The sequence below is a fragment of the Geotrypetes seraphini genome, chromosome 1 (genome assembly GCF_902459505.1).
Source record: "Geotrypetes seraphini chromosome 1, aGeoSer1.1, whole genome shotgun sequence".
Lineage (NCBI taxonomy): Eukaryota > Metazoa > Chordata > Amphibia > Gymnophiona > Dermophiidae > Geotrypetes > Geotrypetes seraphini.
The window spans coordinates 414,849,419-414,876,997 of record NC_047084.1 but is presented as its reverse complement, the minus strand read 5'-3'; the positions used below and the strand labels follow the sequence as shown (position 1 = coordinate 414,876,997).

Below are 27,579 nucleotides of genomic sequence, written 5' to 3'. Positions count from 1 at the left end.
ACACAGATAACCCCTATGCAAATACCAGACCACAAACTAAAAGTACTAATATATATCAACGAAACCCTAAGATTTAAGACTCTACATGCAGTACAACCCCAGAGAAATAGAAACAAATGCATTTCTTCCTTAACAGTGCAAATATAGACTGCAGATGTAATTTCTCGAAACTGACACAATTCAATCACTAAATTGAAAATAAAATCATTTCCCCTACCTTTGTTGTCTGGTGATTTTGGTTTTCAAACCATCTTGTCCAATCTCTGGCTACACTTCCTTCTGTCTGTGCCTTTAACTGTGTATCCAGGGCCATCTTATCCATTTGCTGGTTTTCTCTCCTTCACTCTCTGCCATACATCCATCTGGCGGTTTGAAGACTTAGAAGTTACCACGTTTCAGCAGCGAATCTTCAGCTGTATGTCACAACAGAAACCTTTTTCCAGCATGAATTTGTTACAGGAACCTGTTTAGAGTATCTATAATCGGGTCCCCTGAAGCAGGGATCGAAACGGGGTCGCGTTGGGACCCCCTCAATCCTGCCTACAAGCTAAGTAAATTTTCTAAATTTGCCACAGGTGCAGAGACGTTTGCAATTTTAAAGGCAGTACCTTGTTTGGACATTTTTTTGAAGTTTTTAGAGATGAATCTTTCATATATACCTTTGAAGGAAGTGATCAAAGATTTTTCATAAAAGGACTATGACTGGAAGGTAAACTCTTTCTCCAAGGGAGGTCTCATAACCTTCCCTTCAGAGTTTCGTATCTCTGAGCTTTTTTATAAATTTGTTTGATCACCCTTCATAGGTTAGTTATCTATACAGGCCAGTTCTCTTCGGTGTTTATACATCCATCTTTAGCATTAACTTTTAGCATTCAACGTTCTTCCATATATCTGCTTTCTTCTCAAAATCTACTTTTCCATGCTTTCTTCTCAAAATCTACTTTTCCATGACTTCCCTTCCCATCTATACATGTATACCACCTCCTCCCTCTTTCTTCTCCCCTATTTCCATCTATTCATAAGAAGCATTGCTTCATATTTCTTCCCTGCCACACCCTTTGCTGTGCACCATCTCCTCCCTCTCCCATGGTCAGATATCTCTGTCTTCCCTCTTCTCCCCTCATATGGTCTGGCATCTTTCTCCTCTCCTTCCCATAGCCTGGAATCTCTCTTCTCTCCCATTTGTCTGGCATCTCTATCTCCTTTCCTCCCTTCCCGAATACTCTCTCCTCTCCTTTCTGCCATCTGGCATCTCTCTCCCCCCTTCTTCCCTTCCATTCTGTGGCCTGGCATCTCTCTCTCTTCTTCCCATTCCAGTGGTCTGACAACTCTCCCTTCTTTGGGTCATCTCTCCTCCCTCCCAGTGTAACATTTCTCCTTTCCTCTTTCCACCACTATCATATCCAACAATTCTTCCTCTTTCTTCCTTTCCCCGTATACATCATCTCTCTTTCCCTCTCATGCCACACACCTCGGTCCAACAATTCTAAGTTCCATTTCCCTTCCCCACCAGCAGGATTTCTTTCTCTCCCCACTACTCCACCTGTGCAGCATCTCTTTTTTTCTCCTTTCCTAACCCCCCACCCTTGCATTTGTCCTTCCCAACCCTCTCCTAGTATGCGCCATATCTGTCTTTCCAACCCCCTGAGCATCTGTCCTCCCTACCTTCCCAACTCCCTACTCCCTGTACCCAGCCTCTCCCTGCCAAGCTCTGCACGCATCCCCCTTCCCTCCTCTTCTCTCCTGTTAGACTCTGTACCCAGCCCCCTTCCCTCCCCCTCTGTCAGGCTCTGCACCCAGCCCCTTTCCCTCCCCCCTATCAGGCACTGCACCCAGCCCCTTTTCTTCCCCCCTGTCAGGCACTGCACCCAGCCCCCTTCCCTCCTCCTGTCAGACTCTGTACCCAGCCCCCCTCCCTGCCCTCCTACTTCACTGCTAACCCGGTGGATGGCAGCAGCCATTTTCTTCTGTGAGCACAAGTGCGAATTTGCAAGAATTCGTGGGAGCCAGTCAAAAAGCCGCTCAGAGCCGAGCAGGAGTGCCAAAGCATGCTTGTTGCCGCTGAGCAGCAGAAGAAACCGCATCCTGTGGTTGCCGCTACCCACTGTGTTAGATTTGGGCAGGAACACGGAAAGCTTGCTTCTTCCCGCTGTACCTCTGGACCACCAGGGCTAAATTTTTGTGGAGGCCACGGCCCCTGTGACCACCCCTGTTCCAACACATATGTCCCAAATAACTAGTAGCATTGACTATATCAACCTAAGCAGTGACCATAGATGTAGGCCTAAATCTGGCTAGATAGCACAGTGCTTCTTAAACTTTTTGTGGCCGTGGCCCCATGATTCCAGACAAATAAAATTGTGTGACCCTCCAGAGTTATAGAATAATGATGCACTTATGAAAAGCCCACCTAGGTCATGACCCCCATAGGTTTTGCGACCCCATTTGGGGCCCTGACACAAGGTTTGGGAAGCATTGCTTTAGTGGTTGAATGCCACTGAAATTTCTCCAAAACTAATTAGCACATTTTCCATTCATAGACAGGTCTAAGCTGATATGGCCGTCGCTTGAGACACTTGTTAGATGTGCCATTTTCAGGAAGACACCGGACTTGGCAGGAGTGAATAGGTTTCACCCCTGCTTGAGACCCTCCAGACCCCAGGATGACCCTCTCTCAGATCCCCAGTACTGTTTAATAGCCCCTGAGCGCTGGGAAGGACTTGTGTGTGTTGGGGGTAGTCATGGGAGTGTAGACAGGACTTGGGGGGCACCATCTCCTTGCAGCCTGGAAGCATTGGGCTGTGGCTTTATGGCCCGACACTCCCAGGCCATGAGAATAACATTGCTTGTGAGGTGGCTTGCAAGCAGCATTATTCTTGTAAGGCAGATTGCTGAATCCCATAGGACATAAAGGTGAAGTAAAGGGTGAATTTTCACCACACTTCGATGAATCCCCTGGTAAAATTTGGCCATTTAGCAATTATTTTACCAGCATTCTGTTTTTGGAACACAAAGTTATTGCTCCAAATAATGTCTAATAGTGTGACTTTATAATGTCTTTTAAAATTTTTTATGAGACTTAAGATCATGGAAATATGTTCTCACAGACATGTTTTTTCAATATTATATTATAACAGAGTTTCAATTTGTAAAATCTCATCATTTTTGCAAATTTTCATATAAATAGTTTTGTTAGGAAAGAATGTCACTAGGGACACCTCGATCCAGGTTTATTAGCTAAATTAAATGTATTAACTAAAGTCCTCTTTTACTAAGCCGCAGTAGAGATGTCTACAGTGGTCTGGAGTGCTAAATGCTCTAACACTGCTCCAAAGCTCATAGGAATTCTATGAATATCGGAGCAACTAACCCTACCAGTAGCCTTAACTACAACTGTAACACTCCTTAAATCCTAAGGGGGGAATTCCATAAATAAGCACCTTAAATTAGGCACCTTGATACCCACATGCAGAGCACATAGTAACATAGTAGATGACGGCAGATAAAGACCCGAATGGTCCATCCAGTCTGCCCAACCTTATTCAATTTAAAAATTTTTTTTTTTTTTTTTTTTTTTTCTTCTTAGCTATTTCTGGGCGAGAATCCAAAGCTTTACCCGGTACTGTGCTTGGGTTCCAACTGCCGAAATCTCTGTTAAGACTTACTCCAGCCCATCTACACCCTCCCAGCCATTTAAGCCCTCCCCTGCCCATCCTCCTCCAAACGGCCATACACAGACACAGACCGTACAAGTCTGCCCAGTAACTGGCCTAGTTCAATCTTTAATATTATTTTCTGATTCTAAATCTTCTGTGTTCATCCCACGCTTCTTTGAACTCAGTCACAGTTTTACTCTCCACCACCTCTCTCGGGAGCGCATTCCAGGCATCCACCACCCTCTCCGTAAAGTAGAATTTCCTAACATTGCCCCTGAATCTACCACCCCTCAACCTCAAATTATGTCCTCTGGTTTTACCATTTTCCTTTCTCTGGAAAAGATTTTGTTCTACGTTAATACCCTTTAAGTATTTGAACGTCTGAATCATATCTCCCCTGTCTCTCCTTTCCTCTAGGGTATACATATTCAGGGCTTCCAGTCTCTCCTCATATGTCTTCTGGTGCAAGCCTCCTATCATTTTCGTCGCCCTCCTCTGGACCGCCTCAAGTCTTCTTACGTCTTTCGCCAGATACGGTCTCCAAAACTGAACACAATACTCCAAGTGGGGCCTCACCAATGACCTGTACAGGGGCATCAACACCTTCTTTCTTCTACTGACTACGCCTCTCTTTATACAGCCCAGAATCCTTCTGGCAGCAGCCACTGCCTTGTCATACTGTTTTTTCGCCTTTAGATCTTCGGACACTATCACCCCAAGGTCCCTCTCCCCGTCCGTGCATATCAGCTTCTCTCCTCCCAGCATATACGGTTCCTTCCTATTATTAATCCCCAAATGCATTACTCTGCATTTCTTTGCATTGAATTTTAGTTGCCAGGCATTAGACCATTCCTCTAACTTTTGCAGATCCTTTTTCATATTTTCCACTCTCTCTTCGGTGTCTACTTTGTTACAAATCTTGGTATCATCTGCAAAAAGGCACACTTTTCCTTCTAACCCTTCAGCAATGTCACTTACATACATATTGAACAGGATTGGCCCCAGCACCGAACCCTGAGGGACTCCACTAGTCACCTTTCCTTCCTTCGAGCGACTTCCATTAACCACCACCCTCTGGCGTCTGTCCGACAGCCAGTTTCTGACCCAGTTCACCACTTTGGGTCCTAACTTCAGCCCTTCAAGTTTGTTCAATAGCCTCCTATGAGGAACTGTATCAAAGGCTTTGCTGAAATCCAAATAAATTACATCTAGCATATGTCCTCGATCCAGCTCTCTGGTCACCCAATCAAAAAATTCAATCAGGTTCGTTTGGCACGATTTACCTTTTGTAAAGCCATGTTGCCTCGGATCCTGTAACCCATTAGATTCAAGGAAATACACTATCCTTTCTTTCAGCAACACTTCCATTATTTTTCCAACAACTGAAGTGAGGCTCACCGGCCTGTAGTTTCCTGCTTCATCCCTTGACCACTTTTATGAATAGGGACCACATCCGCTCTCCTCCAATCCCCAGGAATCACTCCCGTCTCCAGAGATTTGTTGAACAAGTCTTTAATAGGACTCGCCAGAACCTCTCTGAGTTCCCTTAGTATCCTGGGATGGATCCCGTCTGGTCCCATCGCTTTGTCCACCTTCAGTTTTTCAAGTTGCTCATAAACATCCTTCTCCGTGAACGGCGCAGAATCTACTCCATTTTCTCGTGTAACTTTGCCGGACAATCTCGGTCCTTCTCCAGGATTTTCTTCTGTGAACACAGAACAGAAGTATTTGTTTAGCACATTTGCTTTCTCCTCATCACTCTCCACATATTTGTTCCCAGCATCTTTTAGCCTAGCAATTCCATTTTTTATCTTCCTCCTTTCACTAATATATCTGAAAAAATTTTTATCTCCCTTTTTTACATTTTTAGCCATTTGTTCTTCCGCCTGTGCCTTCGCCAAACGTATCTCTCTCTTGGCTTCTTTCAGTTTCACCCTGTAGTCCTTTCTGCTCTCCTCTTCTTGGGTTTTTTTATATTTCATGAACGCCAACTCTTTCGCCTTTATTTTCTCAGCCACTAGGTTGGAGAACCATATCGGCTTCCTTTTTCTTTTGTTTTTATTGATTTTCTTCACATAAAGGTCCGTAGCCATTTTTATCGCTCCTTTCAGCTTAGACCACTGTCTTTCCACTTCTCTTATGTCCTCCCATCCTAACAGCTCTTTCTTCAGGTACTTTCCCATTGCATTAAAGTCCGTACGTTTGAAATCTAGGACTTTAAGTATCGTGCGGCCGCTCTCCACTTTAGCCGTTATATCAAACCAAACCGTTTGATGATCGCTACTACCCAGGTGAGCACCCACTCGAACATTAGAGATACTCTCTCCATTTGTGAGGACCAGATCCAATATCGCTTTTTCCCTTGTGGGTTCCGTCACCATTTGTCTGAGCAGAGCCTCTTGAAAGGCATCCACAATCTCCCTACTTCTTTCCGATTCCGCAGACGGAACATTCCAGTCCGCATCCGGCAGGTTGAAATCTCCCAACAGCAGAACCTCCTCTTTCCTTCCAAACTTTTGGATATCCACAATCAGATCCTTATCAATTTGCTGCGATTGAGTCGGAGGTCTGTAGACTACACCCACGTAGATAGAAGTTCCATCTTCTCTTTTCAGAGCAATCCATATCGCTTCTTCCTCTCCCCAGGTCCCTTGCATTTCGGTCGCTTGGATATTGATCTTTACATAGAGAGCTACTCCTCCACCTTTATGACCATCTCTGTCCTTCCTAAAAAGATTATATCCCGGTATGTTTGCATCCCATCCATGTGATTCACTGAACCATGTCTCTGTGATAGCAACAATATCTAGATCTGCCTCTAATATCAGGGCTTGCAGATCATGAACTTTGTTGCTTAGACTGCGAGCATTTGTGGTCATCGCTTTCCAGCTATTTTTCAGCGATAATCTCCTTCTTCGTATGGATTTTTGTGTCGTTTCACTTTCCGTTGCAATACTAAGAAATGAGTTGCTGATATTGCTTATGTTGCAGCCTTTACTACTATCACATCTTTTCTTTTGCCGGGGGTGGTCTCTATAATTGTCCTTCGTACATACACCACCCCCACCTTCTAGTTTAAATGCCTGGAAAAGTATTGTCTAAATTTCTCTGCAAGGTTTCTTTTTCCTGCTGTAGTAATATGTAGCCCATCAGTGCAATATAGCTTCTTGTCCTTCCATGTATTTCCCCATCCTCCTATGTACCTGAAGCCTTCTTGATGACACCAGGCTCTGAGCCATCTATTAAAGTCCTCTGTGTTTTTCATTCTTTGCTCTCCTTTTCCATATGCAGGCAATATTTCAGAAAAAGCTAAACTCTTTAATGGCAGCTTGGTGCCAAGATTCCATTGCAGAATACTAGCAAAAGTTGCCAACATTTAAGTATGCCCATTTATGCCAGCAAATTTGTTAACTTTTCCCTACCCTAATGTACTTTCCTTTTATGTATCTTTCCTTGATAAATATTGTAGTTCTCCCCTCCCTCCCCTCCCACTGTACCACTAAGGTCTTAATAGTTAAGTAAGAAAAATGTCTGACTTATTTGTTTGTCTATAAAAGTTTTTATTATCATTGTACAATGCTTAGTATCCTAGGATAAGCGTTTAATCAAATATATGAATAAACTTGAAACTTGAAGTCTATGACATGGCATGTCTAAGTGTGCCAGTCAATGCATATAATTTATATTATTCTCTAAGGTGCGTATGTAACACAGTAAATGAATGCAGATAAAGACCCACATGGTCCATCCAGTCTGCCCAAGGTGTTCAGAGCCACCATTCTGCATGGACCCTAGTCAACTATGCTTACCGTATATACTCAAATATAAACTGACCTTAATATAAACCAAGGTAACCTTCCCACCCCCCAAAGAAAAGGAGGTAAAAAGTTGACTTGAATATAAACCAGGGGCTTTAATATAAAGTCAGGTTTGCATGAGCAGTTTTGATGGACATATGAACATTAACTTCCGTAATGATGGTACAATACACAAGCTACAATATATGAACTATAGTCAAGGAATAACACTCCTGGAGTTATGATAAAATAGCTTAATAATGGTATTACATACAGAATTAGATTGTTGCTGAGATGTCCATTATACATATACTGTACACATACAAATCATTTACCTTAATCTATCGTTTGACTGACTCAACAATTAAGAATACTATAGCCCTATATCCCTTCATTATACTTGTTTATATAATTAAGCTCTATAAATATACATACTAAACCTTTTAGTTGTTATTTAAATGCATCCTCATTCAAATTTCTTTTGTATATCCTGCTTCATCCTATCATGTATGAACGCCCATTGAATTTATTTATGAGCCTCCTATGAGGGTCAATGTCAAAAGCCTTACTGAAATTCAAGTAGAATGCATCCAGTACATGTCCACTATCCAATTATCTGGCCACCTGGTGAAAGAAATCTAGCAGTAAGTAGGAAACAAACAAACCTATGTTCCATCAAAATTCCACCTATGTTAGAACCCCTTGCAGTTACATGTTATATCACATATGCACACCCTTACAGAATAGTGCTTAGTGCATTCACATGCACATGTGCCAATTCAGTTGCCATTTGCACACACAAGGCATACGTATCTGCACACACTCCATTATAGAATTGCCCTTCATGTTTTGTGTTTGTCTGTGAGAAACACAACAGAAATGAATTAGGAACCAATGTTCCCTCAAATTATTTTTACCAATGAATAGTAGCTTAAAAACCTGAGTGGATTAAATACAACTGTAGTTGAAAGGTAGGTCAGGGGGTGGTGAAGAGAGGGGTAGGTGCTGGATCTCAGGGAAGAAGGAGAGTGAAAAGAGAGATATTGGATTAGAGGCAGAGAAAGGAATGAGCGAGAAATATTGGATTGTAGGCAGAGTTGGGAGAGGGATGGAGTGAGTGCAAGGAGAAATACTAGATCACAGGCATAGGAGGAGAGTGGAGGAAGAGAAACTGGATTAGGGGCAGAGGAAGGGGGTCTTGGTATAGAGGGTAACAGCCTTGCAACTCTGCTCTCCCTCCCCCAGCATGCCTCGCTCTCTTTCTTCTCTCCCTGCCTCCTATGGTCAAACATCCCTCTCTCCCTCCCTCACGTTGTCAAGCATTTCTTCTTTCCTTCCAACCCCTGTGCTTGAACCTCTCTCCCTCTCTCTACACTCCACCCCCCTTTCTACTGGAAATCCAACATTTCTCCCTTTTTCTCAACACCCCCCTCCCCATCTACCTTAAAATTTTATACTAAATGATGTCTGCATTGTCATGTAACAGAACCATTCAAAGCCTTAATATATTTGACCTTTCTTCATGAAATCAGTCAAGGGTTGATCTAAAGATTAACCTATACTTTTCTTGACGGATCTACTGCTCCAGTATCAATTTACATCTGTTATGATGGGGGTTGAACACTATCAACACAGATCAACCCAGGCTTGCTGTGCATTATAACAAAAGAACACAACACAACAAATGTGGCAAATGTATATAAAAAACTACACATTGGGAAAACCAAGATGGCGCCCAAAAGGAAGGATACTGTAAGCTGTGCTCTGAGTTTTCCTCCAGTGATAGGAGCAGCAGCTCCGACACTTCACTTCTGGGTCGAGGCGGTAAGCCTCCACCCACACACCATCATTGAGCACCCTGAGTGTGCCGTTTTAAGCGGCGTGCTCTTCCGCCCGGGCACCCCGCCCTCCAGCCGACCTCTTTGTTCGTGTTCCGTCGGGGGTCAGGTTCCTGAAGAAGGGCTCCTCCCGAAACCAGCGCGGTTGAACCTCTTCTCCTGGCGCATTTTTTTGCGTTTATCAGTTTGTGAGATAGTTTCAAATAAGTATTTGATTTTTGCATGGTGATTTTTGATTTTGTTGTGTGAGTTGGGGGGTCTGGCTGGCAGGGTTTGTTTGGGGGTCGCTCAGGTTGTTTGTGTTGAGTTTAATTTACTGTTTTTGATTATTTGATTTGTTTGATTTAGTGGACTCAGGTCCCTTTAATTTCAGCACACTCAGGGTGCTCAATGATGGTGTGTGGGTGGAGGCTTACCGCCTCGACCCAGAAGTGAAGTGTCGGAGCTGCTGCTCCTATCACTGAGGGTTCACACTGAGAGCACCCTATATTATATTCACCCCATTTTGGTTTGTTAGTTGCGAGCCAATTTTGGCGTCTTGAGCGTCCCCCACACAAACCTTGATGTGACTAGGTTGCCTTTTTGTGTTTTTTCTACAGTAGGAATTTTGGCAAATTTGGAGTGTATTGTTGTTGCTGAGTTTTCCTCCAGCAAGCTCTCCTCTACCAGCAAACAAGTTTTCCAAAACTGCTTACCATTTTGCCTAATAATCTTCAGATCAGCTCCACTGGAGTATTAGTAGTAGTATCCCTTGGAGAGCTTGACAGTACACTGAGCCCTGATCCACCAGTGATTGCATCAGTTGCAAGGCAAAGGCATCGTAGGTCAGTTCTTCAACTGCAGAAGGGAATTCCTGGCAGGTCGGTGAGATGCCAAGGTTTGAAACTGCTGCGGTAAAAGAGGTCTCTGTGCCCCTGAATATACTAGAGGTGGCAGCAATAGGTACAACATCTTATTCTGAACAGGTAATAGGGCATTGTCAGAAAGCTCTGTTAATGGTATCTCCATTAGCCAAACAAGAGAATGTTACTCTTGGATCATTATGGAATATTATTGTTGTGCTTCATGACTCAATTGCAAATTTAACATTTGTTCTTTCAAATCAAGCAATAGTAGAAACAACCACTAAATTCAGTGCTGTACAATAAAAGCGTAAAAATTGGAGGCTCAGTCCTCTGAAACATAAAGACTTCAGCTATGGTTAAAGATAAAATATGAACTGTTTTGGAAAATTCCCAGAGATACCTTAACTTGTGTTTCTTAAATTTTCCAAAACACCTGATTCTGTCTTCTGGATAATTAATGAAACAATTCTACGAGCATATCCCTAAATAGGCACTGCTGCCCTTTTTCTAAAGCTTATTATATTCCTGTTAAGAAATTGCCTACAGGTCGTGTTGCCCCAGTGAAGCTGCTGAACTAACTGAAGATAGCTTGGACCTTATGGGGCTGTTGGAAAATTCAGATTCATAAGTGATTGGAAGAGCAACTCTTATTGTTACTTTTGTTTTTCTTCAGGACCAAGATCACATTTTTAAGACTATTCTTTAAATTTAAAAATCTTGATTATATGGGACAAAAAATATGGTATTCCCTGACCTCACTAGGATAACTCAAGCGAGGAGGAGGAAATTTCTAGCACTCACACAGCGTGAACAGGCACTAGGAGGCAATTTTCAACTGCACTATCCTTGTAAATGTGTAATAGTTATGTCTTCTACAAAATGTTTTCTTTGATCCTGATCAACTTCAGTTTCTTATTGAAGCTAAACAATCATAGCGTTTTGATATTTTCTGATTGAGATCATTTGCTCAATGGACCCTTAGTTACGGAGCAAATGATAAATATTAATATCCTTCCTTTAAAGACTGATTTCCTTCTTTTTTGTGTTTCTTTTACTTTTAACATGTATTAGCCTGTTGCTTCAAAGGTTACTTCAGTCGCTTTTCCTCTGCTCTTGAGAACTGATTGTGCATATTTTGACGGACTTACTTTGCATGAATTGATTTTATCTGTTATGTGCTCTTCTTTCAAGTGCTTTGCATGTATTAAAAAGTAAATGCAATTAAAAAAAGGCAAACAAAAAAGACTACACTTGAACTTCTCTGAAGCATTTCAAAGAGATTGTTAAAGTATTGTTCCACTGACATTTGTAATTAAATGATTTTATATATGATTTATATGTTTTACAATAATGATGAGTAAATGTGAATTAATTTTTTATTCTTTTAAAAAGTTATAAGACTAGGGTACACTCAATGAAGTTACATTGTAATACTTTTAAAATGAATAGGAGGGAATATTTTTTTGCTTAAAGAATAGTTAACCTTTAGAACTTATTGCTAGAGGATGTGGAAACAGTGATTAGCATATCTGGGTTTAGAAAAGGTTTGGACAAGTTACTGGAGGAAAAGCACCACATTTTTCACTCCATAAGATGCACCTGAACATTAGACGCACCCTAGATTTAGAGGAGGGGAAAAAAAATTCTGAACCAAATGGTGTGACCTGTATCCTTTCCCCCCTCTGGTGCTCTAGTGGTAGGCCGGGACAGGGTATAGGGCACTTCTAGTGGTGGGCATGTCTAATGGTAGGCACATATAGCCAGCCAGCCAGCCCCAAGTCAGCCAGCCAGCCTTGTGAATGAACATTACAAAAAAGCAAACTTTAAACAGTATGTTTATGAGTCTCACCTAAAGCCTTTAAAATACACAAATGCAACATGTCGAGCTATTCTAAAACTATTTCTGTACCATTATCAGGGATGTAAATGCACGCCCTTCACAAGACTGACAAATAAATTGCAATAGAAGTCCTCGACTATATCCCCAGGGACAGTTAATCAGCAACATATGTAACACGTAGGAGGCTTTTACTCGTTATCTATAAACTGCAAAAATACCAAGCTCACAGTTGGTGGAAACCCCCATAGAAGATAAAGAGAAAACACATAAAGCCCCAGTTTACTTGCAAATAATTTGTTTCCCTTGGCTGCCACCAGCTCTCTGTATACAAAACAAAAGAAACCCTACAGGGCACTTGTTAGCATGACTCAAATTTACCCGGCAGGTTAGTTTGGGTTCTGTTAACATACACGTTTTGTTTCCTCCCCCTGTTACGTTTAAGCAGCATGGAGGACAAGGAGAGGGGGGTGCCCAAAACCCTCAGACGTACCCCGCCGAGAAGATAGTCGGCATCCCCGAGACCTTCTCTCCCACAGAATGGCGCAGCTCTGTTTCCTAGCATCCATCCCAAAACTCTCACCCCGAGCCTGTCCGCCCACACGCGCCACACTCTGTACTCCGCTCCGGCCTCCAATGACGCCAGAGGGGCCGCGCTTCCCTTTTATAGGTGAGTTTTAAAGGGCTATTTTTGTGCCGGAGACTCTTTTGATTCACACTGTAGGCTGCTCGTGAAAGCTCAGGCAAGACCAGCAGCAGCAACAACAAACAAAAAACTTTTGGGAGCTCCTCTTTTAGACCAAATCACCACTCTGGGTGTGGGAGTGGCGGCTGTTTTTTTAATATTCAATCCTTAAGACGCACCCTTTGGATTGGAGGAGATTAAATTACAACTTCTGGTGGAACTCTTTATGCCATATATATAAAATGGAAAGGTTTATTGCAGTACAGTGGGGTTATCTTAAAAAGTTTCAGGATGTGTGGAAACCATTAATGAAATATTGTAAAGATTAATTTAAAATTGGTTCCCTTATATTATTTGTTAATTTAATGTGCAGGGAGGGGGGTATTTTATTATCATATGTTTTATATGATAATGGAATATATGGGAGGGAGGGTTGGGATAGGGATGGGGATAAGAATTTGTGAGATGTGTCAATGATTATTTTTAAGTGATGTATTTATTGTTTATGTGATTGAATATATTTTAACACTTAATGTAATCTTGAAAATGAATAAAAAATATTAAAAAAAAAAAGAAAATAAAATCATTTTCCTAAAAAAAAAAAAAAAAAAAAGACGCACCCTTATTTCCACCCAGTTTTTTTGGGGGAAAAAGTACATTTATAGAGTGAAAAATATGGTACTTACTCCAGCTTTTATAAAGCAGCGGTAGAGGGTTTTACCATGGGTCGGTGAGGTAAATACTCCAACGCTCATAGAATTCCTGTGAGCTTTAGCACATTTACCTCGCCTGCCCAGAATAGAAACCTCTACTGCAGTTTTGAGAAACGAGCCTTTAGTCTGCTATTGGATTAGAGATGGCAAAAGTCAAAGCTGTCCCTGGGATTGGTAGCATGAAATCTTGCTACTATTTGAGATTCTTCCAGGTACTTGTGTTGGAGGCAAAATACTGGATGAGATGGACCACCAGTTTGACATAGTATGGCTATTTTTATGTTCCTATGTTCTTAATTAGTCTGATTTTAAACAGATAATATTTAAAAATATTCAAATAGGCGAGTTGTGGTTTTGATATCTTCCATTGAACATATAACTTGCTTTCTATATTATACTTTATAAACGTAGGTATTTGCTTCCCAGTATTGAAAACAATTTAACCGACCAGGAAGAACATATTGGGAGTTATACAAGCTGCCTCCTGTGGTTTGAATATAAGCTTATTGCTTTTCAGATAATTATGCATTCTTTGAAATATCTGAAATTAGAAACAGGCCATAGGGAGAGGCAAAATTAGTCTTTTGGAAGCAGGTATGATTATTTTACATAAGAACAGCCATACTGGGTTAGACCAATGATCGATCTAGCCCAATTTCCTGTTTCCAGTAGTGGCCAATCCAGGTCACAGTTCCTGGCAGAAACCCAAAGAGTAGCAACATTTCATGCTACTGATTCAAAGCAAGCAGTGTCTCCCCCTATATCTGGTTCCATAGCAGACCATGGACTTTTCCTCAAGGAACTTGTCCAAACCTTTCTCAAACCTAGCTACACAACCCAGCTATGTTTCCCCCTGGATTTTGTACTTTTTGACAAGGTGAAAAATCAATTTATTCTTACCTGTTGTACACCACTCAGGATTTTGTAGATCTCATTTACATCCCCCCTCAACTTTCTCTTTTCCAAGCTGAAGAACCCCCAACTCTTTAGTCTTTCCTCATAATAGAGGAGTTCCATCTTCGTTATCATTTTGGTCACTCTTCTTTGAACCTTTTCTAAGTCCACTATATCTTTTTGAGATATGGTGACCAAAACTGTGTGCACTACTCAAAGTGAGGATGCACCATGGAACGATACAGAGCCATTATAATAGTCTCAATCTTATTTACCATCCATTTGCTAATAATTCTTAGCATACTGTTTACTTTTCTTGACACAGCCGCACACTGGGCAGAAAATTTCAGCAGTGTCTACAATGACAATCAGACCTTTTTCTTGGGTGCTGACTTCTAAGGTGGATCCTAGCATCAGGTAACAATGATTTGGGTTATTTTTCCCAATGTACTGTATATCACTTTGCATTTGTCCTTATTAAATTTAATCTGTCATTTGGATACTCAGTCTTTCAATTTCCTAAGGTCTTGCTGCAGTTTTTCACTGTTCTCATGACAACTTTGAATAGTTTTGTCATCTTCAAATTTAATCATCTATTGTTCCAATTTCTAGATCATTTATAAATATGTTAAATAGCACTAAACATAGGAACATAAGCAGTGCCTCTGCTGGGTCAGACCAGAGGTCCATCACACCCAGCAGTCCGCTCACGCGGCGGCCCATCAGGTCCAGGACCTGTATAGTAATCCTCTATCTTTACCCCTCAATCCCCTTTTCCTTCAGGAAATCATCTAATCCCTTCTTGAACCCCAATACCGTACTCTGACCTATCATACCCTCTGTAAGCGTGCTCCAGGTGTCCACCACCCATTGGGTGAAGAAGAACTTCCTAGTATTAGTTCTGAATCTGTCCCCTCTTAACTTTTCCAAATGCCCTCTCGTTCTTGTAGTATTTGAAAGTTTGAAGAATCTGTCCCTCTCCACTTCATACTCCACAGTGAAGAAGTGGTGTACAAACTTTCACCGTGGAGATTTTGAGACTGAAGATGCAGCAAGGTCTAGGAAGCCTCATACGGTGTCATCTCTTGAAATTGTTGACCATGTCCATGACCTGATATTGGCAGATTGGCGAACATCAGCTAAAACAATTGCTGAGACACTACAGATATCCATGGAATGTGTTGTGTGAATAATCCACAAGCAGCTCAGTATGCAGAAACTGTCAGAAACGACATAAAGTGGATACTTCCAAGTTGATTATGCAGCATTTTCAGCAATCTGATGCCAACCTTTTGGAACAACTAGTTACTGTTGATGAACCATGGCTACACCACTATGTTCCTGAGACAAAACAGCAGTCCATGCAATATGAACACTCAGGTTCTCCAAGGCTATGGAAATTCAAGACACAAAAGTCAGCAAGAAAGGTTATGGCCATAGTGTTTTGGGATTAGGAAGGTGTTGTAATGATTGACTATCTTACAAGGGGGCCAAACAGTTAATGCAGAATACTACTTTAACTTGTTATACTGATTAAAGGAGGCATTGAAAGAAAAAAGGAGAGGGAAGCTGCGGAAAGAAGTTCTCTTTTTGCAAGACAATACACCTGCAGTGGAGCAGTATTTCAGTGTCCAGACATTAGAATATATTTTGGAAAGGTTACAGAAATTTCAGACATGATGTACCAAGTGTGATGAACTTAGGGGTGAATAGGTGGAATAACTTGTAAATTTCATGGCTCCACGTCATTCCCTTCTTGGCTGGACTGAGAACTTTTCAGCACCCTCCTCATATTTCTTTAATCCAGCCTTTTTGTTGCAGAAGAATCAATGGGGGTTGGGGTGGGGGTATTTTTCAGATGTTTTTTTTGATGGTATAAGGATATTTGTTTAACTTAAATGGATATTCAGACACTAGAGATTGACTAACACTGGGACTCATACATCAGCCATTCCAACATACATTTCCCGTTTCAATAATAACTATGACATCGTTCAGTTGGGCAAATATTGGCCGCAGCTTTATTTCATATTATTTTCAAACCTTAATTTTCAAAACTTTTATAAACATAACCAAACTCACATTTAACCATTTAGGATTTACCTCCAAGAGCTAATCAGTATCGACACTAGCTCCCTTATCCCAAACTTTCCCTTAACTCCCGGTGACTTACGGTGTCGTCAAGCCACCTCAACTCATGGCGGTGTCGCCCACGAGGACATATTTACCATTCACCATCATAGGTCTTCCAATTCAATCTGCCTCTAATAAAGGCTCTGCTCTTAGGCCCCCACACCTACTAGCTGCGACTGACCCCCCCCCCCCCAAATTCCCGAACCCATCCATCTTTCAAACCCCGCACCTCTGTACTTCCTTTAGCGGTAGGAGGGAGGGAAACTCGAATCCCTTTTCTCCTCCCTCACTCTTTCACCCGTGCCCCCCAATTTCTATCTTTCTTTTCCCATCAATAACTCCACTCCTTTTCCTTTTTCCCCCAATCCCAACACTCTTATCCCCTCCAATCAAATCACTCCCTTGTTACTATCCCCTCTCGCTCCTGCTTTCCCCTCCCCACTATTCCAATCCCTTTTAAAATAAAATTAATTGCTTTGATGTCGCCCACTGTTAGTGGCCACTCAAATTAGCTGCTTGGCCTTTAAAACTTTGGTTTCGGTTATGGTTTTGGCCCTGTTTGTGAGCCATTGGATCACTCCTGCACCTACTACCCCACCAATAGAAAGGTAGACTCAGAAGGGAAGGTGTGTCCGAGGGGGATCTGGGATGGGCTTGCCACTGGGGTGTGGGAAGTGTCCAAGAGGATGCTTTGTTTTAGTTGGCTGGGGGTGAGGTAGGGACGGTGTCTGAAGCCAGGCCATTTTTTAAATTTGGTTTCAGCCACTACAGAGTGGAAAATTTTGGCACTGCATTTAGTTTCATCTGAAACCAAAGATACTACTTTTGGTTGGGCTCTGTCAAACACAGCAGATTTAAGTTGGTACTGCTAAATATAGCAGATTTAAGTTAACCAGATTTCTTGTCCAGTTAACTCAGATCTGCTATTTATGTGATTATCTTAAACCATAAAGTGCTGAATGCTAGCACTTTCAGATTAAGGGTTCATGAGCTAGCATTAAGATTTGTTATTTTACCACAAGTTAGTGGTAAAATAACACATCTTAATGATAACCTACATTAATAACTACAACCTTAAGAGAAAATCAGGTACTCTGCCTGCCTCTGTTTCTGTCTGTCCTTCACTATTGGGTTGTCTGGCCCAAAGTTAACAGGTCACTGACCCTGAATTTTAAAACAAGATTTATCTAGTAAATGTCCAAGGTTAACTAGATAAATCATTATGAGTATTGATCAATAAGACTTTTTTTTATATGAAGACACAGAGTGAGATATAAACCTTAGTGAATCAGCCCCAAAATGGGAAATTAATTCCAGGTACTATATCAAGCCCTTAAGGTCCAATTTATAGATTTATTTTTCATTGCTAGGTTTTCCCTGCTCTGTTCAGTAATTTAATTCTCGCTCCTTGCAATTTCTATTTCACTTTAAAGGTAATAAAATCTGTGCCATTTTCTGATGTCTGTCAGTAGAAGAAAAGGTTTCTTCTTACATTAAGGTCAATGGAAAAGGTCAGACTGCACTTCAGATCTAGCTCTTAGGAACTCTTAGGTCTGGTTTTCAGGTAGACAAAGCTGACCTAGCTCTTAGAGAAAATGCATGCAAATATATTTTATTAATAATCAATGTAGCTATCATCAAAACTGAGCTTGCTGGGAATTTCTGAGGATTGCTAAAAATTACAGGTCAATATTTAACTGGAGCAGTCAGCGTTTTTTTCTTTTCTTTTTTTATACACCAGCTGCCTCAGCTGAATTAAATTCAGATAGTCAATGCTAATATTCAGATAGTCGGCTTCCAAGAAAAGACTGAAGTATGCAGTTCTTGAAAGTAATTGTCACTGCATCTACAGTGTGGATTGAGCCTGCTGGAAGAAACTACTGCATTGTGACAATCTGGAAATTTGTCATTAATACCAATTCTGAAATTTTGGGACAGAAACTAATGGGGTAATTCCAAATTTGAACACTACAGTTTATGTACCCACCATACAAGGGCTGTGAGCCTACTTTATAATGGTAATTACGTACATAGGCCCCGATTCTATAAACCAATGTCCTTCAATGCAAAGCCCGAGGAGCAATGGTGACCTTTGGAGACCACTGGGGCAACCCTCATTATCATTCTGGCTTTTGTAACCAAGATCATGACAGAAAGAGGGAAGTGGATGGGAGGAAGAGCTACATGCTTGAAAGACAAGGTACTGGGCCGCTTGATAATAGTGATCATAACATGATCAGATTTGATATAATCCCTGGAATAAGTTCACACAGGAAATACAATACAATAGCATTTAACTTTAAAAAAGGAGACTATGATAACATGAGGGGAATGGTAAAAAAGAAGAGCAGCTGTAAAGGTTAAATATTTATATCAGGCATGGATGTTATTCAAAAATACCAGTCTTGTGAATTGACATGGGAAATTTCATCAGCCATTTTTTCTGTGAGACTGCGCAGGCAGGAGCGTAAGAGGATCGCTCCTGCCCCGACTCACCCCACTAGACCACCAGTGATTCAGGTAAGCCTGGGGGAGTCCTATGCTGCTTCTCCAAGGGAGAGAAGGAGGGAGGGGGCCCATGGTGATTCACCAGGACAAAGGTAGGCTAGGAGGGCTATTCTAACTGGGAGGTCAGGGGGTGGCTGCAATTGTGTCATAGTGGGTGAGAGGGGTGAAATGCATATTTCACTTTTATGAGTCTGACCAATATTCAGATGGTACCTCCATAAGTGAATATTGTCCACAAAAAAGAAGGTTTATCATATAGCTCCAGAAAACAAAGGATGGATTGAGACATCTGGGATTTACTTACTTTGAAAGCAATAGAAGTAAAACCCAGATGTCTCGATCTCTCCTCCTTTCTCTATAGCCATTTGGTAACCCTAACAATAAGCATAAGAGCCAGTGGCCCAATCAAGTCTGTTCAGATGCTGATTTGCAATACTGGTGTCAAGATATGGCCTAGCATTGACTATCAGAGTCTAATTCTGCCTGCAATGGCCAACTTTTTAAAAAGTATGACCTCCACATGCTGAAAATTGAATGGAACATATCGCATAATTTAAAAATTGCCTTTAATTTTTGATTCACCCTTATACAATCACATATATATATGTAAATAAAAAATTTAAGTCAATTGTTAAATTATATGAGAACCGGAACAGAGACAGTGAAATGCAACACTGTTCATCCACGCATGGCCATATATAGTCATGTGGCGGCCACGAGATCAGAAACATGGACACTCCTTTGCAAGATTGCACCATCAAAGAACAAAATTAGGAAGATGCTCAGCACCAAACAGCAGCGCCAAAGCGTGCTGTTGCTCGGGGCCACTCAGCGACTGAAGAGAAATCCGATGACTGGGTTAGCAGTGGGGCATGAGCGCGGAAAGCTTGCTCCTGCCTGCTGCACCTCTGGACTACCATGGATCATAGAACACGGCAGGAGTACCATTTTTTGGAGAGGCACAGCCCCTGTGGTCCCCCCGTTCCAACACCTATGTGTTCAATTGCTCACAGTTACTTCTATTAGAGCCATTAAATATGGTTTGCCTTTACTTTTTTATTTACCCTCATGTACAGTATATAGCAATTTCTCTACAGCTTGCTTTTCTGTGCTATAAATTCAAGTTTATGTATTCTGAGTAAACTCAGACAAAATACAAAACTTAGAAAAGAAAAAGTGTTATCTCCATTTTGAAGGCATTGCCTTGATGGGCAGGAGTGAATTGGCATTGCTCCTTCTTGTTCCTCCACTATTTAGGCAGGTAAATCTGGAGGGTTCTGGGGGGAGGGGGGTTGTGAGAGAAATAGAGAGACAGGAGATAAAGAACTGGGCAGATTCCCTTATGCGAGTCCTAGTGTCTTGTGTGGGTTCCAGCTGAATATTGACAGCAGGACAATCATAGCTATCAAATTACTAGACAAATCATTTCATATTGTAATTTTAAAGTTAAATGATATATTTCATTGTGACTATGCTTTACATATCTTATATCATTTAACTTTAAAAAATTACAATATGAAATGATTTGTCTAGTAATTTGATAGCTATGATTGTCCTGCTGTCTTAGAACTAAGTCATTTTATTCTGTTATTTTAATTGCATTATTCTGTGTTCATGTCCTATTATGGTTTCTTCATGTTTGAATACGATGATTTTTTTATATAGTTTAAAAAAAATTGACTGTTTTCAGTCCAATTCTTTATGTGAGTTTGCAAACCATTGGTATGTGTAATGTCTTCTCGGCATTACATTGTGTCACATATCTCTTCATGTTTTCAAAATTAGACACGGTTTCTTCATTCTATTAACTTTTTATTCTTATGGCTTCTCTTAGGCACTTTATAGATTTCTGTGCTTAATCTTATACTCTAATACACACCATGGCACTTTTTCTTTTTGGCCTTTTTTGGCACATTTTTTCCTCTCATGTCTCTTGTCGATGTTTCAAGCCTCTGTATGTAGCATGATCACACTTGGCTCACTTGTTTTATCTTGCAGTCGAGTATAGACACTAATATGCATGCTCCAGATTGGCATCACAGTCACTTCTTATCTTTCTATCTTTTTATCTCTTTATCTTTATTATTATTCATCATTACCTCTTCTTTTTAGGACCCCTGAGGAAGGCGTGTTCGCCGAAACATGGACCGTGTAGGGTCTGGTTGAATTTTTATCACTGTATTTTTTATCATTTTACTTTTTAAATTGAATTTTCATGGTTTTATATGTCAGTGTTTAATAAACTATCTCCAGAACATCTGCATCCACAGTTTTTGTTTTTGTTTTCATTGGTGGATTATTTTCACTGTGGATCATTGGGTCTCCCCATTTTTCTTTGTTGTATTTGTTGTGGATACCTTGAAAGCCAGAATGGCTTAACCAAAGAACTGGGTTAAGAACCTTTGCTCTAGGTCTATTTATGGATTTACTAGGCTGAGTTAAGTCTCTTAGATAGGAGGACTGGATGATACTTCCATTGTTAATGTCCAATAAGAAAATTGTTTTTGAGTATTTGGAAGTATGAAGGACAGAGGGTAGGGGTGAAGGGCCACTACTCGGAATGGAGGAGGGTCACGAGTGGTGTTCCGCAGGGCTCGGTGCTCGGGCCACTGCTATTTAATATATTCATAAATGATCTAGAAACAGGGATGAAGTGTGAGATAATAAAATTTGCGGATGACACCAAACTATTTAGTGGCGCTCGGACTAAAGAGGACTGTGAAGAATTGCAAAGGGACTTAAGCAAACTAGGAGAATGGGCAACGAGATGGCAGATGAAGTTCAACGTTGAGAAATGTAAAGTATTGCATCTGGGAAGCAGAAACCCGAGGTACAACTATACAATGGGAGGGATGTTAGTGAATGAGAGTACCCAAGAAAGGGACTTGGGGGTAATGGTGGACATGACAGTGAAGCCGACGGCACAGTGCGCAGCGGCTGCTAAGAGAGCGAATAGAATGCTAGGTATAATCAAGAAGAGTATTACCACCAGGACAAATGAAGTTATCCTGCCACTGTATCGGGCGATGGTGCGCCCGCATCTGGAATACCGCGTCCAATATTGGTCACCGTACCTTAAGAAGGATATGGCATTACTCAAGAGGGTTCAGAGGAGAGCAACACGTCTGATAAAAGGGATGGAAAACCTTTCATACGCTGAGAGATTGGAGAAACTGTGTCTCTTTTCCCTGGAGAAGAGGAGACTTAGAGGGGATATGATAGAGACTTATAAGATCATGAGGGGCTTAGAGAGAGTAGAGAGGGACAGATTCTTCAAACTTTCAAAAAATATAAGAAATAAGAACAAGAGGGCATTCGGAAAAACTGAAAGGGGACGGATTCAAAACAAATGCTAGGAAATTCTTCTTTACCCAACGTGTGGTGGACACCTGGAATGCGCTTCCAGAGGACGTAATAGGGCAGAGTACGGTATTGGGGTTTAAGAAAGGATTGGACAATTTCCTGCTGGAAAGGGGGATAGAAGGGTATAAATAGAGGATCACTGCACAGGTCCTGGACCTGTTGGGGCTGCCGCGTGAGCGGACTTCTGGGCACGATGGACATCAGGTCTGACCCAGCAGAGGCATTGCTTATGTTGTTATGTTACATCATGTTTGGGAAGATTGAAGGAACCAGGCCAAGATGGCAACCAGCTAGCAGGACATGTTGAAAGCAACCATGGGGATGACGCTAGAGGACCTTACCAGACTAAATTTGTATTTCATCAAGTTGCTAGGACTCGAATGCAAGTCAATGGCAACTAACTAATTAACTATAGTAACCCGTAATATTTGATGGATTGCATATCACCCTATATTGGGATGCTAAAGCTTCACTCGGCAACACAGCAGAACTTGGTTATACTATCTAGAAAGGCGCTAAGTTTGCAGATGGTGAGAGAAAAGGTTTGTTTATGTAGTGGTCCAGAAAAATGGAATAAGCTTCCATCTTTCATTAAGCAACAAAAGAGTTTGCAGGCCTTCAAGAAATTGTTAAAATGCCATTTGTTCTATTGTATGATATATACAGTGTGACTTTATAGGTGCTGCTGTGATTATTTTATGGTATGTTCATTGAGCTGATCTTTTTGGGTTAGGAAGATTGCCTGGAGAGATTAATGTTCTTATGTCAGTTTGTCATGTAATTTGGTGTTTTAATTTTTGTAAAACGATTCTAATGTCGTTTGTGTATATATATAAATGTGTTGATGCACTTCGCCATGTAAAAGGCAGATTATAAATAAACCAAAACCAAGGTTCTCAACTCAGTCCTTGGAACATACCTAGCCAGTCAGATTTTCAGGATTTCCACAATGAATATGCATGAGATACATTTGCATGTACTATCTCCATTCTATGCAAAATCTGTCTCATGCATATTCATTGTGGGTATTCTGAAACTTGAATGACTAGATGTGTCTCCAGGATAGGGTTGAAAACCACCACTCTAAGGCAATCACAGTAATGGTAATGCACATGCAACTAGCACATGTTAACATGCTTAGTACTTTGGCATGACCAAAGTACTAAGCAAGTACCCACAATATTGCATCTCTAGCATTAATATTCAGTAGAACATTGATCCCTTATCCATTTTTGGCCCTCAGGATTACAGTAAGACATGAAGAATACAACTTTTTTAAATCTTTGTGTTTAATTGTAGCAGTGTTATAAAATTTACAACTAAATTCTTTGGATTCCTTTTACAAAGCCACTGCTTGCCCTGGATCGGTAGCATGGAATATTTGCTACTCATTGGGTTTTGGCCAGGTGCTAGTGACCTGGATTGGCCACCGTGAGAACGGGTTTCTGGGCTTGATGGACCATTGGTAAGGCTATTCTTCTGTTCTTAGTGGTTAGTGCTGCGGTAACTGCTCTAACGCCCGTAGGGTTTTAATGGGTATCAGAGCATTGCAGCACGGCAACCACTACTGTGTGTGTGTGTGGAGGGGTATGTTAATTTATCCATTGCTGAGACTAGAAATAGCTGTGGAATTAGCAGTAGCCAAGTACTCAATGTGATTAAAATCCATTTGAGGAAGAAACACTCTTTCAAGACTTTTTCATATTCAGATTGCATCATTTCACAACAGTGTCCTTTGCCAAATTAAATAATTCTTTAGCAACAAAGAATTTCTTATGTACCAGAGATCAAATAATTGACTTAGTAATTTGAATTTATTGAGCTGTATGCAACCTACCATTAGAAAACTCTGTGAAAATTATTTTCTACTGTATACTTCCAAAATGAGAATGATTAAAAATAGTGTTCTAGTTAAACTGATATGTATATTGGACCATTGTCAAATCTACAATTGTGTGGTATCCATTCATTTTAAAACTATTATCAATGATTTTTTTGAACTCAAATAATATGTTGCTTTGCTTCACAACTAACATATACCAAAGGGTCCCTTTTATGAAGCTGCACTAAGAAATGGGCTTAGGCCATCCTTAAGTGGGACTTTGCTGCTCACTAAGACCATTTTTAATAAATTCAGCCTTTTTTCTATTTTCAAAATATATATTCATGTGCTAATCATTGTTCTCTCTGAGCTGAGCAAGAGTCCTCCATCCACATTCCTGCCAGTGAAGGGTAGGGGGGGGGGGTGTTGTTTCACTATCACATTTTCAAAAGTGAAGGACAGTCAAGCTCTGCAGAACTCCAGTGCATCAGCCTGACCTAAATGATTGAAAAAGCAATATTGAAGCAGCAACCCCCCTCTTTACTGGCAGCAACACTGTCAGAGGACTCCCGTTAATCTTAGAGGGAACAAAGTTGCTAATGTTAGCTCATAGACATTTAAGAAAAATGACCACAGGAACACTTCTTGCATCCTATTTTAGGAAGTGCTAAAGGCTCCCATGTTATGGGCATACTACTCTGTTAGATTGCTGGAAATCTCTTTTTTTTTTTTTTAACATGAAATTTTATTGAAAAATTTTTCATCAGATACAAAAATAAAAGAAAACTAGAGGTGAAAATCTAACAGCAATACCAACAGAGTAGTGAGATATATGAGAAACATTAGCATAATATAAAAAAGTATTGTGAATCATCCATCAATAACAATAATGCAGTAAAAAATTGTTGTAAACTACTCAATAGTAAAATATTATATATTGATTCTATCTAATTGGAAATTGTTCCATATATTAAGCATTCATTTTTGGTGGCAATCTGTCCTCCTACAACACAGACTTGAGAATTTAATCTCTACATCTCAGCCGCTGAATACTAAATTTGTCTGGAAATGGGTCATTTTTGAGACCTACTTGCAATCTCTATAAGTGATATAAATTTTCTGATTGCTGGAAATATCAATGAGCTAGCTGATTAGCAAATCTACTCCCTCCTCCCCCCAAAATAAACAAATACTGTGCACAGATGGCAAAACTAAGGCAGAGCTCTTTAGTACATTCCATGTTGCCTACATTAGGTACGCATTAGTATCTAACACAGCTTAGTAAAAGGGCCCCTACATGTATAATATTTATATTTCTTTCTAATTTCATATCTGGTTTTGCACATAGCAAAATGATGTAAGAATATAAAACATCTATACCTAACAGGCTTTTGCAAAAAATTAAAAGTATTAAGAGTAAAGTTTCCAGTACAGAGACAGAGGATCTCAAGTGTCTGCGGTTATTACCTTAGAACTTGTCTTAGAGTATAACCAACATGCAGACTATCATCGGTCCTATTGGTCTCAATTTATTATAGTGATTGTATCTAAAAGATTCATTGTGACATTCTAATACTCTATTTTTAGAAGTTTTTTAAATATATAAATATATAAAAAGTATCCAGTGCAGTTATTGCTCTGCATCAATTCATATCATTTTATGTACACCGTATTTCTAGGTGAACTAATTTTCATTCAATTCAAAACAGTACTGAATGGTACTTAGCTTGGGTGTACAATCTCTACCCAGAAATGACGCTCTATAATACTACAATGTCATATCATTTTCATTATTTTAGTTTTAATTTCGATTAAAGGAACTCCAATTAATGAAATGCTCACAACAAAGCAAACTACTTTCGGCAGAGCAAACTGCTTTCGAACGTACGGAGGTACCAAAATTTTTATTTTATATATATAAATGTAAATACAAAAAGAGCTCGCAGGTGATAATGAAATTCAAAAATAATACTAAATAAAAAAATTATAGTCTGCTGATTAAAAGAAAACCTTTTGGTTGTATACAATGTAAACGGTCAATCAATTTTTGCTCTAACTGTAATAATTTTGTAATAACAGAGTGAATAGTGTATAGTGAACAGTTAGAGCAAAAATGGAGCTCTGTTTAGGTTTACATTTATATATATAAAATAAAAATTATGGTACCTCTGTACATTCAAAAGCAGTTTGCTCTGCCGAAAGTAGTTTGCTTTGTTGTGAACATTTCACTAACTGGAGTTCCTTTAATTGAAATTAAAACTAAAATAATGAAAATGATATGACATTGTAGTAGTGTAGAGCGTCATTTCCGTTAAAGAATGACCGGAAATGACGTGGAACGCCTTTAACAACAGAGTGAATAGTGATACGATCTGTTTGCAATTCAAGCCGCTTCTATAATGGCGATAACATGCTGAAGCATGGTTAAAGGCAGGTAAACCTTTAGGAGAAGTAGGTTTTACAGTTAACGTATAATGTTATGCTCTAATTTTAAGTTTAAAGATAAGGTTATAATAACCACAATGTAATATACAGGTGGGCTACCTTGTGCCGTCTTAAATTGCTAAAGAGAAAAAGAAAAGTTAAAATTTTTTAAAATAAGTTTGTGTAGCAATGTGTATTAGTATTAAATATAAAGCTTAGAATTTAGTTAACATTTGGTTTGCTCTGTTTCCTTTCTTTATTTATAGCAATCATAATTGCAAAGCACTAACTTCCTGAAGAAGCTCTAGTTAACACAAGTAGAGCGAAACAGAGATCTTCCGTCACAATATTATTTCCGGATGGCTGGGTAGAGATTGTACACCCAAGCTAAGTACCATTCAGTATTGCTTTGAATTGAATGAAAATTAGTTCACCTAGAAATACGGTGTACATAAAATTATATGAATTTTTTTTTTTAAATCTTTATTCAGTTTCAAACTTACAATAAGTTAAAACAAATTAACAATAAGTATATCACTTAATAATCATCAATAGTACAAATGATATTCTCTTATCTCCCACTGTTCCCACCCCTTCCTTTTATATAATCAAATACCTTGTACAATATGTAATAATAAAATGACCCCCTCCCCCCTCATAATTGAACCTGTAAAATTTAAGGGAAAAAATGTCATCTAATCAGTACAATATTTTGTTAATGGCTCCCACACATCTTGAAATTTCCTAAAACATCCTCGCTGTATTGCAATAAATCTTTCCATTTTACAAATATGACATAAGGAATTCCACCAGAAATTATAATTTAATCTACTCCAGTTTTTCCAATTATACGTAATTTGTTGAATGGCAACCCCAGTCATTATAAGTAATAATTTGTTATTATTTGATGAAATCTGACTTTTTGCTCTCATTGCCATACCAAACAGCACAGTATCATATGGCAATGCCACTATATTATATGAATTATATTATATTATATTATTATTATATTATATGAATTGATGCAGAGCAATAATTGCACTGGATACTTTTTATATATTTAT

General features: G+C 39.9%; 1 protein-coding gene across 1 annotated transcript in view; it reads right to left on the bottom strand.

Moving 5' to 3' along the window:
• GRIN3A (glutamate ionotropic receptor NMDA type subunit 3A) overlaps positions 1-27,579 on the bottom strand; it is a 358,631-nt gene that overhangs the window by 201,348 nt on the left and 129,704 nt on the right. The gene's annotated exons all lie outside the window — the stretch shown is intronic.